Source organism: Lipotes vexillifer, unplaced genomic scaffold (assembly GCF_000442215.2).
Source record: "Lipotes vexillifer unplaced genomic scaffold, Lipotes_vexillifer_v1.1 scaffold291, whole genome shotgun sequence".
Taxonomy (NCBI): Eukaryota; Metazoa; Chordata; class Mammalia; order Artiodactyla; family Lipotidae; genus Lipotes; species Lipotes vexillifer.
Window position 1 is genome coordinate 1,912,583 of NW_006794559.1, and position 14,148 is coordinate 1,926,730.

Here is a 14,148-nt window from a genome sequence, read left to right on the forward strand (position 1 = left end):
AGCACATTTCAGCCTCTGCCAAACCACCCTCAGGTCAGATCTAGGATCCAGAAAGTAGCAAGAGTAGGCCACCTAGCACATGAACCACGTCCTTTGAAACATAGGCAAGTAACAGATCTGGGCTTTAAAAATCCCTAGTTTTCTCTCCCATGGCCAACTATACAAACTGCTAGCTGAAGAAAATTGTCCTTTTACCTTATAATAGATCTCACAGAAAATGATACCTTTTGGTCTTTATTTACAGAGAATGTTAGAAGTAATCTTACAGATCCCATTATACCGCTTTTACTGTGTTTGGTGAGTATTCCTGAAAACCCATTCAGTATAATTTGGGTCTTTCTTAAGACTTGATTTAAAACAGCAGTTTTTTGAAATGTCCAAGACAGCTGTTGCTTCTGCTTTGTAACGCTGAAAACTTTCTGCATAATTATGTTCTGGAAGTTCTATGGGGCCTTGCTGTTTTAGAGCTTGAGAAAGCATAATGTCAAGGACCATCCAATTGTCCCCTTCCTGTAGATTAGGATGAAGGCCTGCATTAAAAGTTCTCTCTCATCATAAGCTCAAAACAGGTAGTGCTGAAAAGAATGCTTCTGCCTGATGTCTCTTGTCTTTCCAGCGTGTGAGCCCTAAGTGGGGGAGGGTGTGCCTGTGTGGTGCAGTGTGCCTTATACACTGTCAGTGACTAGCAAATGTACTCAGCTGTTTCTGTGGAGATAGAATATATGGGATCTTAGCCAAAAGGGCCTCTACTTACAAGTCAGTTCCTAAACCTGTCTTCTACGACCTTTTTAGATTAGACTCCTTTATCAGTCATCTGCTTGAGTATCAATTAGGTGTAAGGAAAGGACACGGGAAGTGGTGGTTGGTGGTGCTTGCCATCTGTGTCTCTGAGGTATAGTTTCAGCTGGTAAGGTGTGTACTTTTGGACACCTAGGTCTTTTGAGGGCTGAATATCTTCAGAGTCTGATGGGCTTTGGAAATGTACATAAATGGGAAGAGGGGAAAGAGGGGCCAGAAGGTACTTCATCACTCCTTCCCTCCTCCAGAGGGGACCAGAGACAGTACAGGTGGCCATTGGCCCATTGGTGAGGTACTGAAGAGCCATTGAAAGATTCTTTTTCTTTCTCTGTCGATTAGCAAAATGAGATTTTCTTGTGTGGATAGAGTTTAGGAAGAAAGAAAGAGGAGCAACACATCCTGGGCCACTTTCAGCCTCTGTACTTGAGTGTTTCAAGGGTGTGACTGTCCCGACTCCCCACCCCCAATCAGTGCTGTGTTACTATTGTTAGTGCCATTACGAGACCGACCACTGGCTGGAGGGTGACAGTTGCTTTAGGGCCCCATCTTGCCAAGGGCTTGTCACTGTAGCTTTGGATCTCAAGGTGCACCTGGAGATGCTCAGGAAACCAGCCTCTCAGTTGGGCGGCTGAGGCCTTACGTTCCTGTGTTAACAGACTTCATTCGACATCTGAGTTTGCCTTTTAAAATTTGACTGGCAGATGTGGTAGAAATGATCACCACCACAGCCTGCAAGTGCAAGGACGGTGTGGCAGGCCCAGTGGCAGGCAGGAGGCACAGAAAATGGGCCTTAGTGGTGGCAGCCCCAGCACTGGCCAAGTCTGGGCAGAAAGCATTTGGCTGCCTCGCTGACCTCTTTGCTAGTGAGAACTGGGACTGCCACCTCAAGTACTTGCCCTTCGTCTTTCCTCAGGACAGGCCAAGCTAGGCCCAAGAGGAGGGGCAAGGTGGGTCCACCTCCAGGTGGAGACACAGTGAGACTCAGGCCCAGGGCCGTCTCTGAGCAGTGGTGTACAGCGGGGCTGGCCGGACAAGGGCCCCAGAGGCCTTGGAGAGAGCAGCAAAGCAGCCCAAGATGATTCCGCAGGACGCCTGGTGCGGACACCACAGTGGCAAGGACCATGGAAACCGTGGCTGGGAGGGAGGCGCCCCAGCCCCAGTCTGTGAGAGGAGGCCCCCAGGAGCCCTAGACAGAGCTTCATTAGTAGGGCTTCAGGGAGGGGCCTTGAGGGTTTTATACTCTGTACTTTGTCAATATAGGCAGGTTGCACTCTATAAAGAAATGTAAACATGGGCGGAAAAGTTATAAGGATTGGTATGGTCAAAATAGGGCTAGCAAACCTTGCTTCTAAGCTGAAGGTGACTTTAATTTCTTTACTTAAATAAAAAGCCTAACCCCAGAATAAATGACTCTCTAGCTTGCTTTTTTTTTTTTTTTGCTTGCTTTTAAAAAAGAAAGAATGCCTCAAAGCATCAAACCACTGATGATTCCGCTGAAAGAACAGAAATATTGCAATTTGCAATGTGGTGGATGATGGAGAAGGCCATGTACTGGTTTCAGAAGTGGGAGAAGGTACAGGTTGCGAGGTGGGGGAAGGTTAGCAGGAGAGTTCTAATGGACACATTTAATGTATAGAGTGTGGGAAAACATGGACAGTGGCCATACTTCATGATGGAGAGGGGGAAACCTAGGAGTCTTCTGATATTCAGAAGGCCTGTGCTGTCACTTTCGACTTCTTTGTTTTCTAGCTAAGAAGGAAACGGAATAACATACTTCACAACAAAACGGTTTCACATTGCTTTAGCATTTCAGGAATCTGTACTCAATTCTTTAGTAAAACTGTCACTTCTGCATTGGAGGCTAAGGGGTTGACACATTTTCAAACACAGGAAGTATAGGTAGGTATACTTACTTGCATGAATAGTATCAGAAGCTTTGGACTTTTGCAGTATATTCTGCGAGGGCTTTGCTTTTGTTGGTAGTATATATTCGTTTTCTTTTTTTCTTTCTTTTTCCTGTTTTCTGGATGCAGTATATTATGTAAAGACGCCTACATCTTTCAGACCAAATTGTTTTCAGGATTTTGGCATTCTATAGCAGCATCTTAATGAGGTCTTTTCTTTCTTCACTTTTCAGAGAGAAATCGGTTTCCTGTGTATTTTAATCTATGTCCACAGGAGGATTATGATAATGAATCACTGTTACAAAATTTTGCTATTTTAAGTAAGTTTTAAATAAAACCTGTGCCCCCTTTCTTGATCTCTGAGAACATAGCCATTAAATAAGTGCTATAAATATCTTGAGAGCTTAAAAATGGAGCTAAAATATAAAAACACAGTGTGTAGTAAAAGAGGCATTCTTTACCTGCACCCCACCTTCAGTTTCTACAGGACAACTTTATACTTCACTCAAAGATATTTAAAAATATTAATACATCGACTTCCTTGGCAATTTCCTGACTGTATCACTGTTTTCATTTTCATGGTTAACGCAGTATACTGGTTGATAAGTAAGCAGTGTGATTCTACTTGCTCTTCTAATTTTTAAAATTCTTTACAAATAATTATTATCACTACTACATGATTGAGGAACAGATATTTATATAAAGCTAGTTTAAGATTTTTGGCTTTTGCATTCTTTTTTTACTCATTTATATGTTTAATTAACATGCATTATGTACAAGGTATAGTGCCAGGGTCAGCAAAAAGAGTGCTTCCTACAATCACGACTCCCTAAAATCATGATTCTTAAAGTCCGTTCTCTGTCTCTGTTTCCCCCTCTCAAATATTATCTCCTGTTCTTCCTTCTCATTGTGACCAGTTATTTAGATTAATTTTTTAAGACCTTGGAGTCCCAGTGATGTACTGTGCAGTAGGGATGGTTAAAGAAGAGGAGATCTTGAAGAAATTTTAATCACTGGGGAGTTGGCGCTAACAGGCAAATCAACAGACTTATCTGTGTAGACAAGGAGGGCTGCTCAAGCTGAACTGAAGGACCCTGTTGTAATTTGAACCCTTGAAACCCTTTCCACTTTATTGTCAAAATTACTGCCTTCACTTCCTCCCTCTCCTCATTTGTCTGTTTCCCTTGCGTTTTATCTTGTGCACTCCCAGTGTACAGCACGGTGGTGGTGAACTGCTTCCTGGAAGGCATGATTAGTCATCAGGAGCACGCGTTCCTTATAGCTGGAGATAAATGGGCGCTCAGCCTGTCAACCACAAGTTGGACTAATTTGGAAAATATGGTTCCTCTCCTCAAAAGAAACGGCTCATGCTCCTTTGGACACTTGTATAAAACAGCTGTGTGCACTTCCCTGTTTGTTCTGAAAAACTGGAATCAGAGTGTCCGACTTGATGCTAGAACTGGAATTTAACTCACAATGGCAAGGAAGCTTTACCTAGAACGTCTGTCAGGGAAGAGCTGTACCAGTTCCGGATCCCTTTGAGTTTTGTGGTTGCTTCCCGCTTTTCTTTTCCATGATCGTTTACTGTGTGGAGTATAATCCCAAATCTCTCACCAGTTGTCTCATCATCTTAAAGGGAAGAAGAAAATTATAATGGATGTTTTGAATGTGCCTGGCCTTTATTTTTGTTCATACCAAAACTGAATGAGGCAAAGAGGTTGAAATATTTTCTTGTTCCATCTAGTAAGCATGAAAACCTGCAATCCTTAATCTTTTAAAAGAAAAAAATAACCTCCTGTTTGTGGGATTTCTGATTCATTTCTTCCACCCCTCTCTCTGTTTTTTTAGTCAAATACTTTCTGGACTTTTGTGAGCCAGTATCTTCCTTCCTCACCTCTTTCCCCTCTGCTCCCCTACCCCTACCCTGTGGTCGCACAAAGAGCAGGGAGCCCACCGAAGACTAAGTTTCTGGGTTTTGTATTTAAAAGGAGGGTGAAATGCTGGATATATTTAGGAATACAAAACTGATCTGTTAAAACTTTGCCAAAAAAGAAATTTATTGGTTTCAGAATAAGGGGAATAAGAGAAACTGAGATTTTTTTTTTTAAATGCCACAAATAGAGGAGAATATACAGTTGCTTTTCGTGATTTACACCAAACTGACTTTTCTTTAGTTCAGCACAAACTAGTAGGTGTGGCAGCGACTTCAAACCTCCCAAGTTAGCAAGTGATTTAAAAAAATGAGAATCCCATGGGAAGGGAGCCAGGAGCCCTGGAAGCTTTCTACTTGTTGATGTCTCTGAATAATAATCAGGACCAGTACACTGGCCTGTGATTCAAAGATGGGTACTTCTCTGTGACTTGGGCCCTGTGCCTGTGAAACTCTGGGTCTCCAGGGTAAATAGAAGTTGTCTGTGGCTCAAGCCTTAGAGAAATATTCTAAACCAGGGTCCCAGGGCCAAATTCTGCCTGCCACCTATTTTTGTGCAGCTCTCAAACTAAGAATGGTTTTTCCAGATGAATGAATTGAGAATAGGGAACATTACTTTTGAACTCCAATTAAGCAAGATGCTGTCCCCCCAAAAGGAGTGCTATTCTTCTCGTGAGTAGAACTGTATTACAAAAAAATTGTACGCAATTTAATTTCGTCATTACCAAGTATGTGGAAATTTGTGTTCCCTCTTGTTACACAAGTCCCTGTATAATATCCTTGACTTTGTCTCTCAGCTCACAATTCCGAAATAATTTACTATCTGGCCCTTTCAGGTAAAGTTTGCTGAGTCCTGTTCTAAACTGTCACGTAAAGAAAATTTTGAAGAGAGAAAAAGGCATCTTTACTGTCATTATTTGCCTAAATCTCTATGTTAGTTTTCTTTTTTAAGCGTGAAGCCAGTATGGATGGAGTTCATATTCTTTGGCTTGTGCAGTGCCCTGAAAAAACTGGTATCAGTTGTGAAATGTGGCATAATAGTGTCAGCGGCTGCCTGTTTGAAAATTTAAGGTTACAGAATAAAATAAACCTGTGTTGCCCGATGTAAAATAGATGGCAGTAATAGTACTTATTTTGTAGGATTTTGGGAAGGATCGAGATAATGCAACTAAAGGACTCAATAGATGTTAAAAAGAAAAAAAAAGAACAAAGACTACCATTGAGAACTTAAGTTTGTTTGCCTTAGTGTGTACGAGTCCTGGTGCCTTTCATTTTAACATTTTGTATCTGTGGACTGGAAGTCCCTAAATAATGCTCTCATAAGCTTCAGATAATGCAAAATATAATCCGGTTGTATCTCCTTTCAACATGATTCTGATTTTAAAGGAACACCCTATCTACTTAAGAAGAATTATTACTTAAGTCCTGTATATTTCAAAGATGATTTTAAAAGCATAAATAAATGTTACTGAAGAGTAAAAAAGGGAGTTATTTTAATATAAATTTATTTTTTTAATTTATTTATTTTTGGCTGCATTGGGTCTTTGTTGAGGCGCGCAGGCTTTCTCTAGCTGCGGCAAGCGGGGGCTACTCTTCGTTGCGGTGCGCGGGCTTCTCATTGCGGTGGCTTCTCTTGTTGCGGAGCACAGGCTCTAGACGCATGGGCTTCAGTAGTTGTGGCACGCGGGCTCAGTAGTTGTGGCTCGCAGGCTCTAGAGTGCAGGCTCAGTAGTTGTGGCACCTCGGCTTAGTTGCTCTGCGGCATGTGGGGTCTTCCCGGACCAGGGATCAAACCCGTGTCCCCTGCATTGGCAGGTGGATTCTTAACCACTGCACCACCAGGGAAGTCTGGCAGTTTTTGTTAGGTCAGAAAATTTTAGGATATTGAGTGTCACTGTTTTGGTCACCATCTGTGACAGAGTACAGCATTGGAAAAAGGACATTGTCTTGGTATTTCAAATAGCTGGTGTTTATACCTGGAAATCCCCCACATGCAGGAGGGCAACAGATAAGAATTAGAGGTAGGCATGGCATTTGCAAAGAAAGAAAATCACTGGTGATACTTGAGGAGATGGTCTCAAATCTTTCTCATTATACTGCATCCACAATGCACTTTTTGCCTCTGGAGTTTGTCCTCCTCCTCCCAAGGCCCCATCTGTTGTCACCACCTCTGAGAAGCCTTCTCAGAATCGCCCCTCCCACTGTTTTCCAACTAGAGTTAGAATTTGCCCTCTTGCCTTAGAGACCCCAGTCTCCCCAGCTAGACCTCGACTTCCCCCAAGGCTGATTCTCTCCTCCCCATTTGGATATCCCTGCCTGGCTTACATGTCCAATATCTATTTGTTGAATCAGTGAAATACTGAATAAAAATTTGTCTAACGTTAAAATAAAATGAATGGCAAAACCCTTTTGATTCTTCTCTTCAGACGTAGATTAATGTACATAATCATGAAACGCTCTTGTAGAGCTGATGACAAATTCACAGATAAGTCAAAATGTGTAGATCACTTATCCAGCTATTAAGTTGTGAAGACTTAGGGGACATCAGAGAGGAGACATAAATCTGACTTCTTTATTTTCTGTGGTGCTGACCCTTAGTATGGAAGCGGGCTTCCCAGCCCCCTTGGTAGGTGTGTTTCCTGGGTGTGACAGAGTGCCTCCCACCATCTGTCTATTTGGGTGTGTGAATCCTAGGCGACCCTCTGTTCCAGACCCACCTGACTAGCTCACAGAGGTCAGGGAAGAGGAAGAGGGGTGTCCTATCCTTAATAATAGGAGCTATTATTGATTGGACTTCCTGTGTGCAAGGCACTTTATCAGGTGTGTCATGTGCATCATTTCATTAGACTTCTCACAACAATCCTATTATTACATCCAACTCAGAATCTGAATCTGAGACTGAGAGGTTAAGTGACACTCTTAAGGTGTCACCAGATCCAGGTCTGCTCTGAGTTCAAGAAAAACTGAACTCTCAGAGTTAGGAATTGTGTCCTGGTCACCACATCCCTTTGTTCCTCCCATAACTTGGAGTGGAGTCGTCACATATACATGGACGTGGCTAGGCTGCAAGCTGAAGGAGATGAGTGAGCAAACTGCAAAACAAGTAAGACTTCCACCTTTTAGAAGAGGCTAGTTCCTGTGTACCTCAATTCCTTCTAACCTTTTTAGGTGGCTTATGTGGAGTCACATGCAAGTTAAAGCCATGAGTACCACGTGCTGGAAGTTCCAGGCAATGAGAAATGAGCTTCATGGTAATTGAGAATGAAGTTAAGGAAGAAAATTTTATTGTTAATCAAGGGCTTAATTGCCTCTGGGACATTTTAAATAAATGCCATGCCATACTTAAGCAGCAATGTTCTGTAAGTGAAATGCAAAAATTCTTTAATTAAACCATCGCGGGTATTCCCTGATTGAAATATCTGCCTTTATCTTCATAGTTAATCCTTCCTGATTCATGTAACAACTCAATCAGGGATTGAGTAAATTAAGGGCTCCTTGAAAGAACAAATCAATTGTATAAAATTGAAATTATTTCTGGAGTAGTCTTCCTTGTACTTATTTGTAATGATCACAGCCTATTTTTGGTGCATTTTCTATTTAGTGGGCTTGTAGAGTAAGCTATTTTTCAGCTTGCAGGGGACAGATTATGCCTGTGGTATGGTGTAGGGCAGACGGTTGTTAGAAGAATTTGTCTGAGAAAAGGAACAAATGTAAGGGTTTCTTGGCCATTGAGAAACCCAGTGATGATGACTTGGATGGTCCCTACGATTAACCAGGAAGGAAGATGGTAAGCAAGGTGGCCCACACCCATGAGTGTGGCCCCACTCCAGGCCTTGCTGGATGCTAATCAACTTGTATTAGTGTCCACAAGCCAAAGGGCCAAGTTCTTTTTTATTTGTTATTGAAGTATAGTTGACTTACAATGTAGTGTTAGTTTCTGTTGTACTGCAAAGTGATTCAGTTGTGTGTGTGTGTGTGTGTGTGTTCTTTTTCAGATTCTTTTCCATTTTAGTTTATTATAAGATACTGAATGTAGTTCCATGTGCTATACAATAAATCCTTGTTGTTTATTTTATGTATAGTGGTGTGTATCTATCAATCCCATACTCCTCATTTATCCCTCCCCTCCTGCCTTCCCCTTTGGTAATCATAAATTTGTTTTCTATGTCTGTGAGTCTGTTTCTGTTTTGTCAGTAAGTTCATTTGGATAATTTTTTTTTTAATTCCACATATAAGTGATATCATATGATATTTGTCTCTGACTTACTTTACTTAGCATGGTAATCTCTAGGTCCATCGATGTTGCTGCAAATGGCATTATGTCATTCTTTTTTATGGCTAATATTCCATTGTATATATGTACCACATCTTCTTTATCCGTTCATCTGTTGATGGACATTTAGGTTGCTTCCATGTCTTGGCTATTGTAAATAGTGCGGCAATGAAAATTGGGGTGCATGTATCTTTTTGAATTAGAGTTTTCTCCAGATATATACCCAGGAGTGAGATTGTTGGATCATATGGTAACTCTATTTTTAGTTTTTTAAGGAATCTCCATGCTGTTTTCCATAGTGGTTGCACCAATTTACATTCCCACCAACAGTGTAGGAGGGTTCCCTTTCTCCGTACCCTCTCCAGCATTTATTATCTGTAGACTTTTTGATGATGGCCATTCTGACCTGTGTGAGGTGATACCTCATTGTAGTTTTGATTTGCATTTCTCTAATAATTAGAGATGTTGAGCATCTTTTCATGTGCCTGTTGGCCATCTATATTTCTTCTTTGGAGAAATGTCTATTTAGGTCTTCTGCCCATTTTTCAATTGGGTTGCTTGGTTTTTTTGATACTGAGCTGTATGAGCTGTTGTATATTTTGGAAATTAAGCAAAGGGCCAAGTTCTTATTGCCAACTAAACAGACCCAGAGATTCAGACCCATAGACCCAGATTCAGAAACAGACTAAGGAGATTTGCTGACTCTCTCGTTGTACACAGAAAAAACAAAAAAATGAAAAGGTATCCAAAAGTTTTGACTTACAGGATTGTTCACTTTGAGTGGCAGGAGCGCCTGACATGGAGCTCAGTACGTTTTTTTAAATACAGGAATTGTTTGTTTTGGTAAGCTAACATTGTGATTTCATTTAATTCTTAAAAAGAGAAAAATTACCATTTAAAGTTACCAAAATTTTAAAACATACAATCACTTCTATTTTTTTTTAAGACACCAATTGTACTTGAACATTTGTTACTTCTTTTTTAAAATTTATTTATTTATTTATTTATTTATTTTTGGCTGTGTTGCGTCTTTGTTTCTGTGCGAGGGCTTTCTCTAGTTGTGGCAAGCGGGGGCCACTCTTCATCGCAGTGCGCGGGCTTCTCACTGTCGCGGCCTCTCGTTGCGGAGCACAGTCTCCAGACGCGCAGGCTCAGTAGTTGTGGCTCACGGGCCTAGTTGCTCCGCGGCATGTGGGATCTTCCCAGACCAGGGCTCAAACCCCTGTCCCCTGCATTAGCAGGCAGATTCTCAACCACTGCGCCACCAGGGAAGCCCCTTCTATTTTTAAAAGTGTTTAGATTGAGTAATCAGCAAATAATTTAAATAAGTCATCAAATAATGGTATTCTGTAGAATGGGTTCATACTGAAATTTTTATCTTCTGTTTTCAGGGTTCTTGTTGTAAAACAACTGAGCCCTTTAAAAGCGGTTGCGTTTTCAAATAAACACACATAACAGACACACCTTGTGAACTAAGTACTTGAAAGAAGGAAATGAGGGGAGGAAAGAAAAATATTTGAAGTCATATTTTCATAAAGGCCCTGTGGTGCTTGACGTGTGTTGGCCAATTCAGGCCAGGCTCAAAATGACAATTCAGGTTTTGCCTGCTGTCTTGGGACTCCATTTAGTGCCAAAGTGTCCCCTGAAAAGCCTCTCTTCCCCAGAATCCTTGCTTTGGGCACATATCAGAAAGCCTGTGTGGTGCCCGCCAGCTGTAGAAGGGCCCCCATGATGGGTTAGAGGCGAAATCACACTCAACTCTATGGCAGCATCTGGAAACCTAGCATTGTGATGTCATGGTGAGAATAGAAATCCCTTCAGAATTCTGCATGATGATTCAGAGCAATTAATTCTGTTCTACTTTTCATGCCCTGGGAAGAACTCTATTTATATAAACTTGGTCAGGGACAAGCATATCTGCACATAGTCTGTGAAGAAAGGAAAACGAGCCATGTACTACAGAGCAAAACTAGCTGCCTTGCTCCCCAGCCTATTTCCAAATGATTCAAATTTATGTAAAGAAATGCTGGTGAGCCCAGGAAAGTAAACTGCTATCGTAGCATTCTCTCATATCAACGTTTTTTGGATTCTTTATGTCATATAAATATATTCACGAAATCACTTTCTCTGACGCTAGTACATCTGCCTTTGGGAGCTCAGTGGTAAATACACAACTGGCATGGATCCTGAGAAGTTCAGGGTTCTCACGACAAGCTGGCTCTGGCTCTTTGCGGACCAAGGACGCCTGTGAGCATGTTCCCTTAAGCCCCTACTCACTCCTTCATTGAGTTCAAAGGGTCTCAAGTCACTCAAGAAAATCGCCATCTGAGCATCATGTTGCAGGGCTGGTGTTTGCAATTTTTGTGACTACGTGGGTTCTGTTTGGTCCTTTCCCCTCTGCATCCGTCCTGTACATTCCACGTTCTGGGCTTGCCTTAGTCATATGCTTCGGGAGAAGGTATCATGAACGACTTGATGCCCATATTATAACTTAACGAGCTGCAAAGTCCTCAGGTATAGATTCTACATCTCTCAAACTGAGATTTTTGATTCAGAGACAGGTCGCATGTAGACAACTTCCCGGAGGCTCTGGCTGCTTGAGACACAGATTATAATCAGAGTAATTAGCACTGAATTTTCAAGTCCTGTTCTCCAGCTTGACCTGGCAGCATTTAGCCAGTATGCACACAGCGGGATCAATGGCAGGAATTGAAGGGGCCGGTTGTAGGGCTGCTCCTGGCAGTTTGTGGTGGGCACCATCCACAGGGAATTCCAGGGGAGCATCAGGGACAGGGGAGCAGTGAGGAGACCTGGGGCGTGGGAGGAAAGAAATATGATATTGATAAGCAACTGTCTGGGAATTGTTACAGGAGACAGATCGCAGTACAGACTTTTGCCTGCAATTTTTTTCTCCTTCTTACTTAGTGCAGTTTGGGGTATTCCTAAAATGTCCCTTGTTAAAAGTTTACACTTCCTTTCCCTAAGAATAAGTACCTGCCTACCTAAATCCAAAGGCTAGTGAAATAAAAACTGTAGGACATGAACAGATACTTTGGTGGATCCAAAATAGAGGGGTTTTTTTCAGCTTGGTGCCTGGCCTTCAAGTAGGGCAGCACGGTCGTGGCAAAGAAGCACCGGTACCTGATTATGAAGTAAATTATCTGGGCACTTTGGTGGTGGTGGTGGAGGAGAGACAGGGAATCAAGCTCAAGTAATCCCAGGGCACTTCTGTCACCCACTTGCTCTTCTTAGTCCCACCGAGTGTCACGCCTCACAAGGGCAGCTAGAAGGTAAGGGTGATAAGAATACTGCAGTGGGGGGATGTCAGACCCCGCTCCCCACCCATTGAGGGTAATGATTTTGAACGGATGCTTGAAGACTGGACGCTGAATAATAATAAATAGGTTTAAGTTTATAGGAAGTACTTATGACACAAAACTGCTTGAGCATATATAGTATCCCTAACACTGTGATCAATATAATGGAAGGAGCATGGTAAGCAGATTTTTTTTTTCTTTTTTTTTGCGGTACGTGGGCCTCTCACTGTTGTGGCCTCTCCTGTTGAGGAGCACAGGCTCCGGAGGCGTAGGCTCAGCGGCCATGGCTCACGGGCCCAGCCGCTCCGCGGCATGTGGGATCCTCCCAGACCTGGGCACAAACCTGTGTCCCCTGCATCGGCAGGTGGACTCCCCACCACTGCGCCACCAGGGAAGCCCCAGATTTTTTTTTTAATGACAGATTTTTTAAAAGTTTGGTTCTGTTAAAGAATTAAACACGATTGGTTCCATTCTGCCGTTTTGCATCAGTAGTTGGTATAAGGTTAAACTTTGAGGGAGTACTTTTGCATTTTTCAGCTGTAGGCTTTTGCACTCAAATTACTAGAATATTTGTGTGGAAAATGAGGTCAATTCTGTGTTTAAATGAACTGTTGTTGGCTATCTCACCTGACAGTCATTTTGTGATTTGAATGTTAAATCTTATGACCCTCACATGCTCACACATAATACTTTCCAAGCCACAATTAACATTTGCCACTAAGCAGTATTTTAGAAAGTATTTATAGAGGCTGCTGCAAAGTGCTGTATTCTAGTGATATGGAGTATTTTCACTAGTCATCTGCTTCTAGAATGCACCTTATCCTGGCAGTAAACTGGTGTCTTTCATAAAAAGTTCCTTAATATCCAATAGCCCACTCTGGCACACGGTTAGCATTTTTCCCTGAAATCCTTTCGTAAATCAACAGGAAGCCTTCTTTCCCATTTTTATTATAAAAGGGGAAATGATGATAAAACTTAAACACTCATTGTTATTTTAACATCTAGTCTGTTGAGGAGTTGTGTTTTTACTTAAAAATATTCTAGCCAAGAATCAAAACCAGAGAATTACGCATTTTCCCCGCCTCAATGAGTCAATGATGGCTCTTTGTTAAAAGCACACAACAGAAAATACTGTGCTAAACTCTTGTTGGCTTAAAAAGCCATATATGAAGCCTTAAAAGCCACAGCATTTAATTTTTAAAAACGATTTAAGTAAATCACTTAAAAAAAATCTGTGCCAAACTTTTAAAAAGTACTTTTCACATCTTGCCTTTATAAGTAACTGTGGCATTAAACATACCATAAATTTATTTTCTTAATAAGTTTGGATTTTCACACGGCCTCTATTTTTTATAATATAGGTTGTACAAGGCTGTTTCATTTCAGGTTGAAGAGACCCAGCCAACATTTTGACACTCTTTTTTCTTAAGTGCAAAAGTTGGATTGGGACAGGGACTGTTGAATTTGGAAAACATCAATTGTTTTCTTTTTCTCCTTCCTTTTTTTCTACGTTTATTTCACTTTGTAGTTGCGAGTCATGGGTTTTTTCACTTCAGGCTTTTGCTCTCCCTGGTCTTTTGCTTTACAATTCGCACTAGGAGAGGCTAGTGGGCTTTTTTTTGTTGTTTGAGGTCTTCTGGGGTTTGTTTGTTTTTTTGCATATTCTTTCCTTTCCTCCAGATATTATTACTGACCAAATTTAAAACACTACAGTGTTTAGGATCCCTGCAGGGCCATTTTAAGTATTTGGACCCATAAAGGGCCCCAAGCAATAACTACCTGAATTGCTTTTAATTACACAATATAGCTGCATCATTTTACTTCAGATTCTTTTTGATTGATGCTGCAAGGCAATTGTAACCGCGGATGATGGGATTAAGTGCCTCTTGAAGTGACTTTAGCTTCTTGTGGGAACAAAGGGAAAGA